The 11,699-nt window shown below is 37.0% G+C and overlaps 1 pseudogene; it reads left to right on the plus strand.

Moving 5' to 3' along the window:
• The window catches only part of LOC121317714, a 40,340-nt pseudogene extending 28,889 nt beyond the window's left edge, over nt 1–11,451 (plus strand).
• Nucleotides 11,452–11,699: the final 248 nt, after the last annotated feature.

Consider the following 11,699-nt stretch of genomic DNA (forward strand, 5'->3'; position numbering starts at 1 on the left):
AAATATTATACATTAGCATAGGCACTTGTATACATGCATATTATTCAACATATTGTAAGTCTATGTACTGTGCATACTACATCCAAATGTACTAAAAAGTCATACGTACCCGTATCTTCAGAACCACTCATTAACCTACATTTTATACCACAGATTATTATTATTATTATTATTATTATTATTATTATTATTATTATTATAATGAATCTAATAGGGACCGATATGGGGTATCAGCACTCTGAATTTGATCAAAGATTTTTGACTCTATGTAGAATAGACCACACCACAGATTTTAATGTGTTATTCAAGGTATGTATAATCTGTGCTGACACTGCTTGTTTATCATTTTTAAGTAATACAATTCACTCCTGTCTTCAACAGATTACAGCTGACATGTCCCTAGTTAGATTTGGGTTTCCAGTGGGCTGTACAACTAACAGAAGATGAACCCCCATGCTACACATGAGTTACAGAAGGTAATTTTTGTAAATGGTTTCACATATCGCATCAAGGTGACTGGAATAGCCAGTCTACTTTCTTAACCCGCTAAACCTCACACAGTGTGTTTCATAAATACAGCCCTGTTGTACGTTTCTGATAGTTATTTATTCCACACAAGCCATGATCAATCTATTAGAAAGGCCAAGAGAGAAATAGAAATGAACATTGCTAAGGGAGCTAAAACCAATTCCAAAATGTTTTTCCAATATTACAACAGCAAGTGAACATTCAAAGAGGACATTAAATGTTTAAGAGATACAAATGGCAAAATCGTAGATGAAGAAAAAATAATAGCAAATATATTAAATGATTAGTTTTCACAAGTTTTTACAAAGGAAGATACTGACAACATGCCCCACATGTCATCCAGTTCCTATCCAGTGTTAAAGGGACTAGGAGCTCTTAAAATAAACAAATCCCCTGGGCCGGATGAGATCCTCCCAGTAGTACTCAAAGAAATGAAAGAAGTAATTTACAAACCGCTAACCAAGATCATGCAGCAGTCTCTTGACACAGGGGTGGTACTGGAAAATTGCAAACGTAATACCGATATATATTTCACTCTCTTCATCTACAAGCACATATTTGGTAAGATACAGAATGTATTATTTGTACTCTTGTGTCCTCTGTTGGAATTTAACTAGGTGACAAATCGAGCCATTTCAGATGTTACTGTAAGCTTAAACTGACATTCGATTGGGTCGTCTTTCCACCCCTAAATCTTTTGCCGTTCAGTAGAACAATATAAAAGGTGTAAATAATGAATACATTGAATTAATGTTAACATCTTATAATATCTATAAAACACTAAGGTGGGGAGGGGTAGTTAAAGTTAAACACCTTTACAGATTTGTTTCAAGCCTTGCTTATCATTCCTTTTATAAAATACATTTACATTACATGTTACACAGGCAGTACCAAGTTAGAAAAGGCACAGTTTTTTTTAATGCTTTCATAAAATGTATACTTGGATTTGATGGCTCATGTTCATTGCCAAAAACAAATGAGACAATTACACCTTTTTTATTGTTATCTACTTCGTGTACTGTAGAGACACGTAGCAATGTTTAAAGAGTACTCAAACTGCTAGTGGATTTTGCAAAGGGTTTGTACCAGACTTAAAAGGAATGCCAGCTGGAAAATGTTTGAGAGCCACAGCCAGGAACACATGTGCTATTTTGCCACTAGAGGTCTCTCTCTCCTTAGCAAACAACTGGTTCAAAATATTTATTGGCTGACTTGAAGCATTTGCTAAAAATTGCTTTCAGGGATTTAAAATATTAAAATAAATCTATAAATGAACCAGATGTATTGTGTTTTAGCATTAGATTAGTATACCTATAAATTACTATTGATTGATACAGAGGTACATATTTTGTAACCCAAGCTCAGCCCATTTAAAAAAAAAAAGTTGTAATTCAGAGTTGTGGTTGTGATCAGCTATAGTACATGATCACAAACCTTGAACTATAATACTACACTACTGATCTTTTACTGATTTTTGGTCACAGTAGGTTCTGAGGACTTTCATGGTCTGTGATAGCATCAAAATATTTGTTTGTTTATCTTTAAAATTAGATAACTGTACCCATAAAAACAGCATCAACATTTCTTTATGCAATTCTGATCACTTTGTTTAGTGACCTGTTTATGCAGCATATTATAAGCTCTATATAAAAACAAATCTGCCACTAGGAGTGAATTGCATAGTGATTTTAAACCGGTCTCTTTAATTTCCAGTGGCAACAAAGCAGTCTGTTTTAGGTAGAACTATTTAGACAGAAATATTTAGGTCTGATGAAGGTGGTGTCCCGGTGGTGACTGTGAAACATGCAAAAATTATGTTGAAAATGCAAGAAAACCGTTACCAATTGAGGGATGTAGGGGGTATTTATTTTTACATGCAGGCGCTCCTTTACCACTGTTTAAAGTCTGGTTGCAGACTAACGAGTATTCTGCAGCTCCAGTTTGATTTTGGAATCATGTATGGGATTGAGTTGTACAGACTCATGGTGCAGATGGAAACGTGGGATAATATGCTTCATTGGTCTGCTTTATTCATAGTAAGTTCAAATAAATCTGTTTAACTGTAAGGGTGTGTATTTCATTTCTACTCCCAGTCCATCTGTTGAGTAACAGATAATATTTTATTTAAGAAGGAAAGATTCGCCTCATAGATCTGGCTGTTCTCAGTATGCAAACTGGTGGTGCAGTGCACTGAGAAAGGATGAGTGTGTATTAATGCCCCCGACACACAACTGCATTTCTCATTCCATTCCAGTCATTTTTACATTACTACAGTTTTCCAACCCAACTCTGTTACATTTTTACATTGCTTTGTGTTACAGCACAGGTCAATCTGATTTGAACAAAACTCAATTTTCTAGTACCACCATGTTCATTTTAACACAATCACATTTTTTAACTTTTTTTTTTTTTTTGTTTCCCATTCATTTTAACCAAGATTCATTTTTCAACAGCTTTCTGCTCATTTTCTACCACGCAGTTTTATCCAGTGTCAGCCTGTTTGTTTTCACAGAGCCAGTCTGCTCATTTGTTTGGCATCAAACACTCTCAGCTGTCAGGCTTTAAGACTGAACGGTTTTAATCAACCAGGTGGCAAAATATTTCTTATTAAACCAAAGCCTTTATACTGTATTGTGCTTCTTTCCCCCTGAAAAACAGACCTCTAAATGCCAGAGATGGTCCCAAGGTTCTTGTGTTTAATTTTTGCACTCTGCAAATATTGCAGATATGCGATTCTGCCTACAATTATGAATATAATAGAAATGAATATAAAGCACTTAAAAGGGCCTCTGAAACTTGGGAAACTTTAGGAATCAATCTGCAATCACACTGTAATAAAATACATTTGTCTAAGTGGCACCCCCTTATCTTTACTCTTATTTTCTGTTTCATATACAGGAATTCCTGTTACCTACCCAGATGTGGCCTCTATTGACCTGAATATGCTAAAAACCTCCAGTGGATTTTGGACAATGATATCATTGACTTAGGTCTGGAGCTTTCTCGGTTGAGACAGATGTATTTGGCACCATGGAAGAGGTGCCTCTGGAACCTGGTAGAATCAGTATATTTGTTACCCAGAACAGTAAGGTAAATATTGCAGTTACTGTACTTCAAAATGTAGGAGAAGTGTACATCATTTTCAGAACTGGACATACAGTACAGTAATGAATTATTACAATATTTTAGCATTTAATCTGCATTTATAATTTGGATAGTCTTACTGCATTTACTATGTTAAGGCAGTTGGAAATATTTTTTTTTTTTTTTGATCCCAGTATTACAGCAGGGTACAGAATGATAAACCCTTCAGCCGCTAGTCATTCACCTTTTGATCAGATCATCTCCAAAATCTAATCTCACTGTGTTTTGATAGAAATGAATTCAGACGTTTTGGAGCAATTTTGGTATCGAGAACAAAATAGTTTTCAGACAGCCATATTGAACTGGAGGTCAAAGTCAAGGTCATTTAACAATTTGCCCATGAATGGTTTTTATATCTTCAAAGTTTCACGTCATTAGAAAAAATAATTCCAGAGATGCTGCAGCAACCAATACATAAAGGATCACCCAGATGCATTTCTCTGTGGACTGCTCTACTGGAACCAGTTTGTGTTTTGGTTTCTGCTTGTTTCTTTCTCTACTACATGCACTTGTGTCCATTTTTAGAAACTGTCTACTTTTTGGCTGCTCCAGATGGTAGCTACTATTGTTACTAATAAAACAAATATTCCTACCACAGCATTTAAAGTATCTTAAAGAGCGCGCTTTCTTAATTTACTTACAGTGTTCTTGACTTTAAATCTATAGGAAACAAATGACCAAATCAGATGTTAACAAACTATGTTATTTTAAATGAAAGTCTTACTACACTTATCTGCAGTACATTTACATCACTGGGTAATGGAATAACCTCTCTTCCTCTATATATATTGTGTCCACATATATATAAACCTTTTTGTTTTTTTGGGTTTTTTTTGTGTATGCTAGATATATATATATAGATATAACATATATACCACGCACAAGGCATTTAAAAAAAAAGTATAATATATATACTTATCTTTCATAATGTGGGATGGAAAGTTTCAAAATTTTACCCAAGGGTTTGGCCTTCTTATAGCCTGGAATTAAAATAGTTTTTTTTTTTTTTCATTTATCTACACATCCTACCCCACAACTTCTAAGTGAAAAAATTCTAATAATATTACAAAGAAATTTGTAACAAAAATAATAATAAAAAATAAAAACTGAAATAGCTTGGTTGAATAAGTGTCAACCCCCCTTGTAATAGCTATCCTGAATTAGCTCAGGTGTAACCAATCGCCTTCAAAATCACACACCAAGTTAAGTGGCCTCCACCTGTGTTAAATTGTAGTGATTCACATCAGGATAAATTCAGCAGTTCCTGTAGGTTCCCTCTGCTATGTAGTGCATTTCAAAGCAAAGACTTAACCTTCAAAAGAACTTCGGGACAAAGTTGTTGAAAGGCACAGATCAGTGGATGGGTATAAAAAAATATCAAAGGCCTTGAATATTCCTTGGAGCATGGTCAAGACGATTATTAAGAAGTGGAAGGTGTATGGCACCACCAAGACCCTGCCTAGATCAGGCCGTCCCTCCAAATTGAATGACCGAGCAAGAAGGAGACTGATCAGAGAGGCTACCAAGAGGCCAATGACAACTTTACAAAAGCTATACACTTCTATGGCCAAGACTGGTCAATGTGCGCATGTGACAACAGCATCCCAAACTCTCCACAAACCTGGCCTGTATGGTAGCGTGGCAAGAAGGAAGCTGTTACTCTAGAAAGCCCACCTTGAATCCCGTTTGAAGTATGCAAAAAAAAAAAAAAAACACTCAGGAGATTCTGTAGCCATGTGGCAAAAGGTTTTGTGGTTTGATGAAACTAAAATGGAACTTTTTGGCCTAAATGCAAAGCCTTATGTTTGGTGCAAACCCAACACAGTGCATCACCCAAAGATACAGATAAGTCCTTGAGGAAAACCTGCTGCCCTCTGCAAGAAAGCTGAAACTGGGACGGAAGTTCACCTTTCAGCATGACAATGACCCAAAGCACACAGCAAAAGCTACACTGGAGTGGCTAAGGAACAAAAAGGTAAATGTCCTTGAGTGGCCCAGTCAGAGCCCCAACCTAAATCCAATCAAAATTTGTGGCATGACTTGAAGATTGCTGTTCATCAATGCTCCCAAAGGAACTTGACAGAGCTTGAACAGTTTTGTAAAGAAGAATGATCAAATATTGCCAAATCTAGGTGTGCAAAGTTGGCAGAGACCTATCCCAACAGATTCACAGCTGTAATTGCTGCCAGAGGTGCTTCCACCAAGTATTAACTCGGGGTGGGGGTGGGGGGGGGGTGGGGGGGGGACACTTATCCAATTCTGATCTTTCTTTCAGTTTTGTATTTTTAACATAGAATTTTTTTCTCAATAAAAACCTTTTAACCCTTAACAGTGTGGAGTATGGTGTGTAGATAAGTTGAAAAAAATCCTCATTTAAATGCATGAAAACTGAGGCACTGACACAACAAAATGTGAAAAAATGTTCAAGGGGGTGTAGACTTTCTATAGGCACTATGTGTGTGTATATAATATACTGTGTATATACTGTATATATATATATATATATATATAAAAGAAAGTTTGTCTGTCTGTCTGTTCCTTTATGCATTCGGATCCCGCAGGAGCCAGTGCAACCAAACTTTGCATGGCCTCCTCTTTCATCCAGGGGAAGGTCGAAGGCTATGTTATGACCCCCGGGGTACTTTATTTAATAATCCCATTGCTGGATCATTACAGTAGCCGGGTATCTCAAATGAAAGAAAACCAAAACCAAAAAATAAACACAAAGAACAAAAAAAAGGCAAAGGGGTCCGAGCGCATTGTGCGACACACAAGATCTGTAACTTGTAGGAAACCATAAGGCTACCGTTCACCAATTTGTCATGCATGAAATATTGAAATACTGAATTTCCCTGTGCAATGCCGGGTACTTCCGCTAGTGTGTGTGTGTGTGTGTGTGTGTGTGTGTGTGTATATATATATATAATTGTGGCAGGCTGGCGAGTGGATAGAGGCCCAGAGACAGTCTGCAGTTCAAAAAAATAACAATTTTATTATAAATAAACAAAAATAAAGTGCACAAGGGCAAAATAACAGATACTCAAACATATATAAAGCAAAAACAAAACTAACAAAAATAAGGTTTCCAGGCTGGGCAATGCCTTCACTGGATTTAGAAAAATTCAAAAACCACAAAACAAACACCAACCTGCTTCCTCAGCTCCCTTCTCCCCAAATGAGAAGCAGAGGCCTCCTTTTATATCAGGTGGCTGGGCGCTGATTGATCGTTAATCAACCTAATCAACTAATCAACCCCAGCCACCTGAACATAATAAACCCAGGCAGGTAGGGGAAGTTAACCCCATCCCTGCCAATTTCTAAAGAGCAGAGCTTTGCTCTGCCACAATAATATATAATTTTTTCTTTTATAGGGTTGGCACAGTGTGCATCTTCAAGTCTTGGAAATAGTAAAGATTGTTGCCCGGATGTGCTAGTCCAGCTATGGCCAAACGTTTTGCATTACACTATAAAATTAACTAATTTTGCTTCAAAAGTCGAATGAGACCAGCTGAATAATGTATTGTTAACATATTGAATTACATAACGATTTGTCATTTTCCCATATACTGACAAATTGAAAAATATGACATTTCGAATTCTAATATGCATACTGTATTAATATTATGGCTTCTGGTAGACTTTTACGATATTATTTGTGATGTATTTTTTATTTAATTTATTATGTGTCAATCTAAAATTCTCGGTGATGCAAAACTTTTGGCCATAGCTGTAATACTGGAATTCATCTTCTGTACAGTTTATGGGTTTTTAAGCAGTTCCAGTTAAACAAAAAATACTGTAGTAAGTGACAACTGTTGTTAGTGGCTTAGTAGTTAGCACAGTTCCCAGTGGACAAGATAGTAACAGATTTACATGCTGCATGGGTATAAACCGTTTCGCGTGGTAGGTGTCTCTGTTGTCACAAGTCTTTAGGGGAACTCAAGTTCACCTTGACTTGAGATTGACAAAGTTATTTACCCAAGGGCACTGGCTTTTGCAATAAGATTCACTTCTCTGAAATAGGGTTGTATCTAGTCTTTCAAATAAATAAAGATAAGCAAGGGGATCATTAGTGTTTTATATGCAAAGTCAATGTAATGCATACTGAGAGAATGACAAATGGATTCTGTTTCTAGTTCAGTATTTTTTAGTCATGTGGAGGTATGCTCTTCATGCTGTGGTAAGAATATTGAATTCCCATTCTGTTGCTGCACAGACTTGAGACATGCATGGAGCAATTTCAATTCAGCTGAAGGGAGAAAGGGAGAGTCTGCAATTGCTGAGTAGGTAGACTCGCTCCATGAAGCATATCTTCTCTGAGAAATGGAATAAAGCTGTGCAGTGCGGGGTACAAAAGAAAAATCACTAAGTTTGCTTTTCATTTTTCTACAATACCTGCAGGCTGTTCGGCTTCTATTCATTTTTTTTCTTCTTTTAAAGTATGTCCAGCTTGTAACTGAACTACAGGTGACCTGAGCTATTCAGCCACAGATTAATGCTTTCTTGCAAGGCTTCCACACGTTCATCCCACCCTCTCTGGTACAGTTCTTTGATGAATATGAATTGGTAAGTCCATGAAAGCTACTGGAAAGTCACTTATACATAATTCCAGTACATCCTGTCTTGTGTACATATGTCACCCTGTACATAAAACATGTGGTTTATAGTTCTAAAGTTTTTACATTTCATAGCAGTTAAATAATAAAATCTGTAATTTATAATAAGTTCATATTTCTCATGTAGGATATCTCTTATTATCAAAAAACATTGCACAATTTGACCAGCCAAAACCCAAACTCGATGAAATAGCATCTGTTATAACAATAAGAGACATCCTACATACAAAGCATTAACTTAAACGATAATGTAAGACTAGGGCCTATAGTAATAGATTAAAAAAAAACACACACAATTAGCTTATTAAATTGATTATTGCTGTTTAATTACTGCATAACTTGTAGGCCAACTAGTGGCCATGCAGCAGACTGGTATATAGACACTCAGTGCTCCAAGGTCCGACTCCTGAGTTATGGTGAGAATTTAGTTTCTGGATTTTGATTGCATTCACTATGGGGTGCTTGTCTGCTGTGATTAAGGGATAACCTTACTAGACCTTGTAATATTGTAATCCAAGTAAGCCAGCAATTGCTGCTGGCCAAGATGCAGGTGCTGATGGGCACTGGCTGTAGGTGACCTTGCAGCTACTCCAGTTCTATCTGGCAGGCACTGTGTGTCTGGTGTAGATAAATAGTATAAGGTATATGTGAAGTAATTAACCAATGTAATAGCGGCACCATCAGTTTGAATTCCCAACACCTATTTATTTATTTATTTACTTTGACAATGAATTAATGTTAAGATGCACATGTACCATTGACTGGCTAGCCCTGACCTAGTGAATTTCAGTAGTTGCAAAATAGGTGCAGCTCATTGTGAAAGGGTAGCATCATGGCCAGGGCTATTTACCGTCAAGAATTTAACCCAGAGATTGAAAAGCTGCAGTTCAAAAGCTGTTACGCACTTTTATAAACAAAACACAAAAAGAGGAACAAACAAAACAAGATACGAGGAACGAAAAAAATAAAAAAAATAAAAAACAGTTCAAATAAAATAAGAATAATGGCCACATTCCCCATGTGATTGTTGGCAGGGACAGACTTAACCCCATCCCTGCTGATATGTCAGCGTAATCACATACTTACTGCACTGTGCTGCACGAACCTGTCTTACTCTGAAAAGCGATCTCCATTCATTATTTGAAAATGCTGTATAAATAGCACTGGGAGAAACCGTCTCCCAGAGTTGTATCACATTTAAGCAGAAATCCCGACTATCAGTTTATACATGCGTATACTTCAAAATAAGTGTATTTCTAGAGTTTAGAATATCACAAAATGAATTACATGTATTACATGTTTTCAGTATCCTTTGCAATAGAAAATCAAAATAGAAAGGTGGGCCAAAATATAAACATGGTGAATGCGATCTGGGAATGTGGATGTGTGAGAGTGACAACTGCAACACCAACCAAAGCAACTATCTTCAAAGTGAACAGTCTGTCAATCAAGCTGTGTAAGTAAACCAAGACAAACCTGGCAGGTTCGGAAAGAGCTTGATTGTCTCTATACAACATTTGGTGCAGTTTAATGATGAAATGCCGTAGTTACATAGCTAATAATGGGCGTATAGTACAAAATTGAACCTGGCCAATGGCAGCTACCCAAAGACCACTAGGGCAGTCGAACGTAGCCGATGGGGGCTACAAAGGGGTTAAGACAGTGGTGCACAACTCGGGTCATGGAGGGCCGATGTCCCTCCTGGGTTTTGTTCTAACCATACCCTAAATTAGTTAATTGGACCAATTAAGCTTCTAGTAAGGTCCAATAAAGTACTTTAGGGTTCAGTTGGAATAAAAACCTGTAGGGACACCGGCCCTCCAGGACCGAGTTGTGCACCACTGGCTTAAGAGAGCAAATGATTGTAACTCAATATTGGAACAAGAAAACCCAACAACCACTCCGAATAAATATACTTCCTTGTTAAGAAACGTTTGGAAAACTGATCTTATTTGGAAGCTAAATAAGTTGTCATTTCCTAACTTTATTTTTAGTGGCGTGACTTTCTTTTTTTACTAGTGGAGGTGGACATTTTTGCAAAGTTTGATCACTGTATCGGAGTTTGTGAGGAATTGAAATGACTGTTTTTCAGTGGTTTTGGGATGTGGTGGACAGCCTTACGCTGGATGTGCGAATTCTGCTGTTGCAGTTTATCACTGGCAGGTAAGGGTGAAACCCCGTTTGAAAATAATGCAGGAATTACAATTATTAGATACCTAAAAATGAACCTGCTAATGTTGTGCTTAGATCATCATTTTGTAACTACAGTCTGCTCTTCCCTGGATGGTTTATTCCATTTTAAAAAGCATAGAGTGTGAAGCTTGTGACCAATTTCAAGAGGATAATATTAATGTGCTTTAATGTTAACAAAAAAGGAATCATTTTACAGTATGGTACAAGTATTTTGAGACCAGTGTTTCATTATTATTAGCATTTGAAATGTGCAGGGGTATCGGTTTACTTTATTTCTTGTTACTAATTGTTTCTGTCCCGCTGTCAAGTTCCCTCAGTTGATAGATTTTGAACTGCCTGGAGGTTCATTCTAAACCAGGCTGTTCTGCTGTCTCCTGACTCTTCTAAAAATACTTTAAAAGATCATTTCATGTAAACGAGGTCCGTTGAACATAACTGTAATGATCGTTCCATTTTGTGGTTGTAAGTCAGTGTGCCAATGAATTTCCATATATATATATATATATATACATATATATATATATATATATATATATATATATATACACACACACACACACACACACACACACACACACACACACACACACACACGCATACACACAAAATATCTGGATAATGTCAACGAGAATGCAGTAAACCATATATAATTTCATAAAAGAAAGAAAGACACATGGCCAAATTTGTGTTCAAGAGTATATAGTCGTTGCAAAAAGTCTATAGGCCTGTAACAGGGGAGATATGTGCTGACTGTCTGACGTATGTGTTGCAGGAAGAGAGCAGCAGCCTCGGAAGGTTCGATGTCAGTCATGGCAGTGACACGGAGAGGAGGGGAGAGAGGTGGGCCTTGGGGGATTGTTGGCCCTATAAAATAACACTTTGTTGTTCCCTCAGATTTCCCCCTATAGGACATAAACAAGCCAGCGGAAATTTTGTGGCCAGATGGAGAAATGAAAGGAGACCACCCTGAAACGAAATAAAGCAAAACCAAATAAGAAAAGAAATATAGCAGTAGCGGTGAAACCTTGGGCAGACCCCCGAAAGTATATTTTTTAACCTATGAGTCTCAGGCTGTGTGGGTAGCGACAGTCGGAGAAACGCTGCAGAGTGCAACACCTTTATTTTGTAGTTTTGTTAAGTGTTTTACTTTCTCTATTTCTTTGTGCCTTCTGTTTTGATTATTGTTGCATGCACCTGCGAGTGTACCCAACCTGATCT

This window comes from Polyodon spathula, chromosome 6 (genome assembly GCF_017654505.1).
Source record: "Polyodon spathula isolate WHYD16114869_AA chromosome 6, ASM1765450v1, whole genome shotgun sequence".
In the NCBI taxonomy this organism is placed as follows: Eukaryota; Metazoa; Chordata; class Actinopteri; order Acipenseriformes; family Polyodontidae; genus Polyodon; species Polyodon spathula.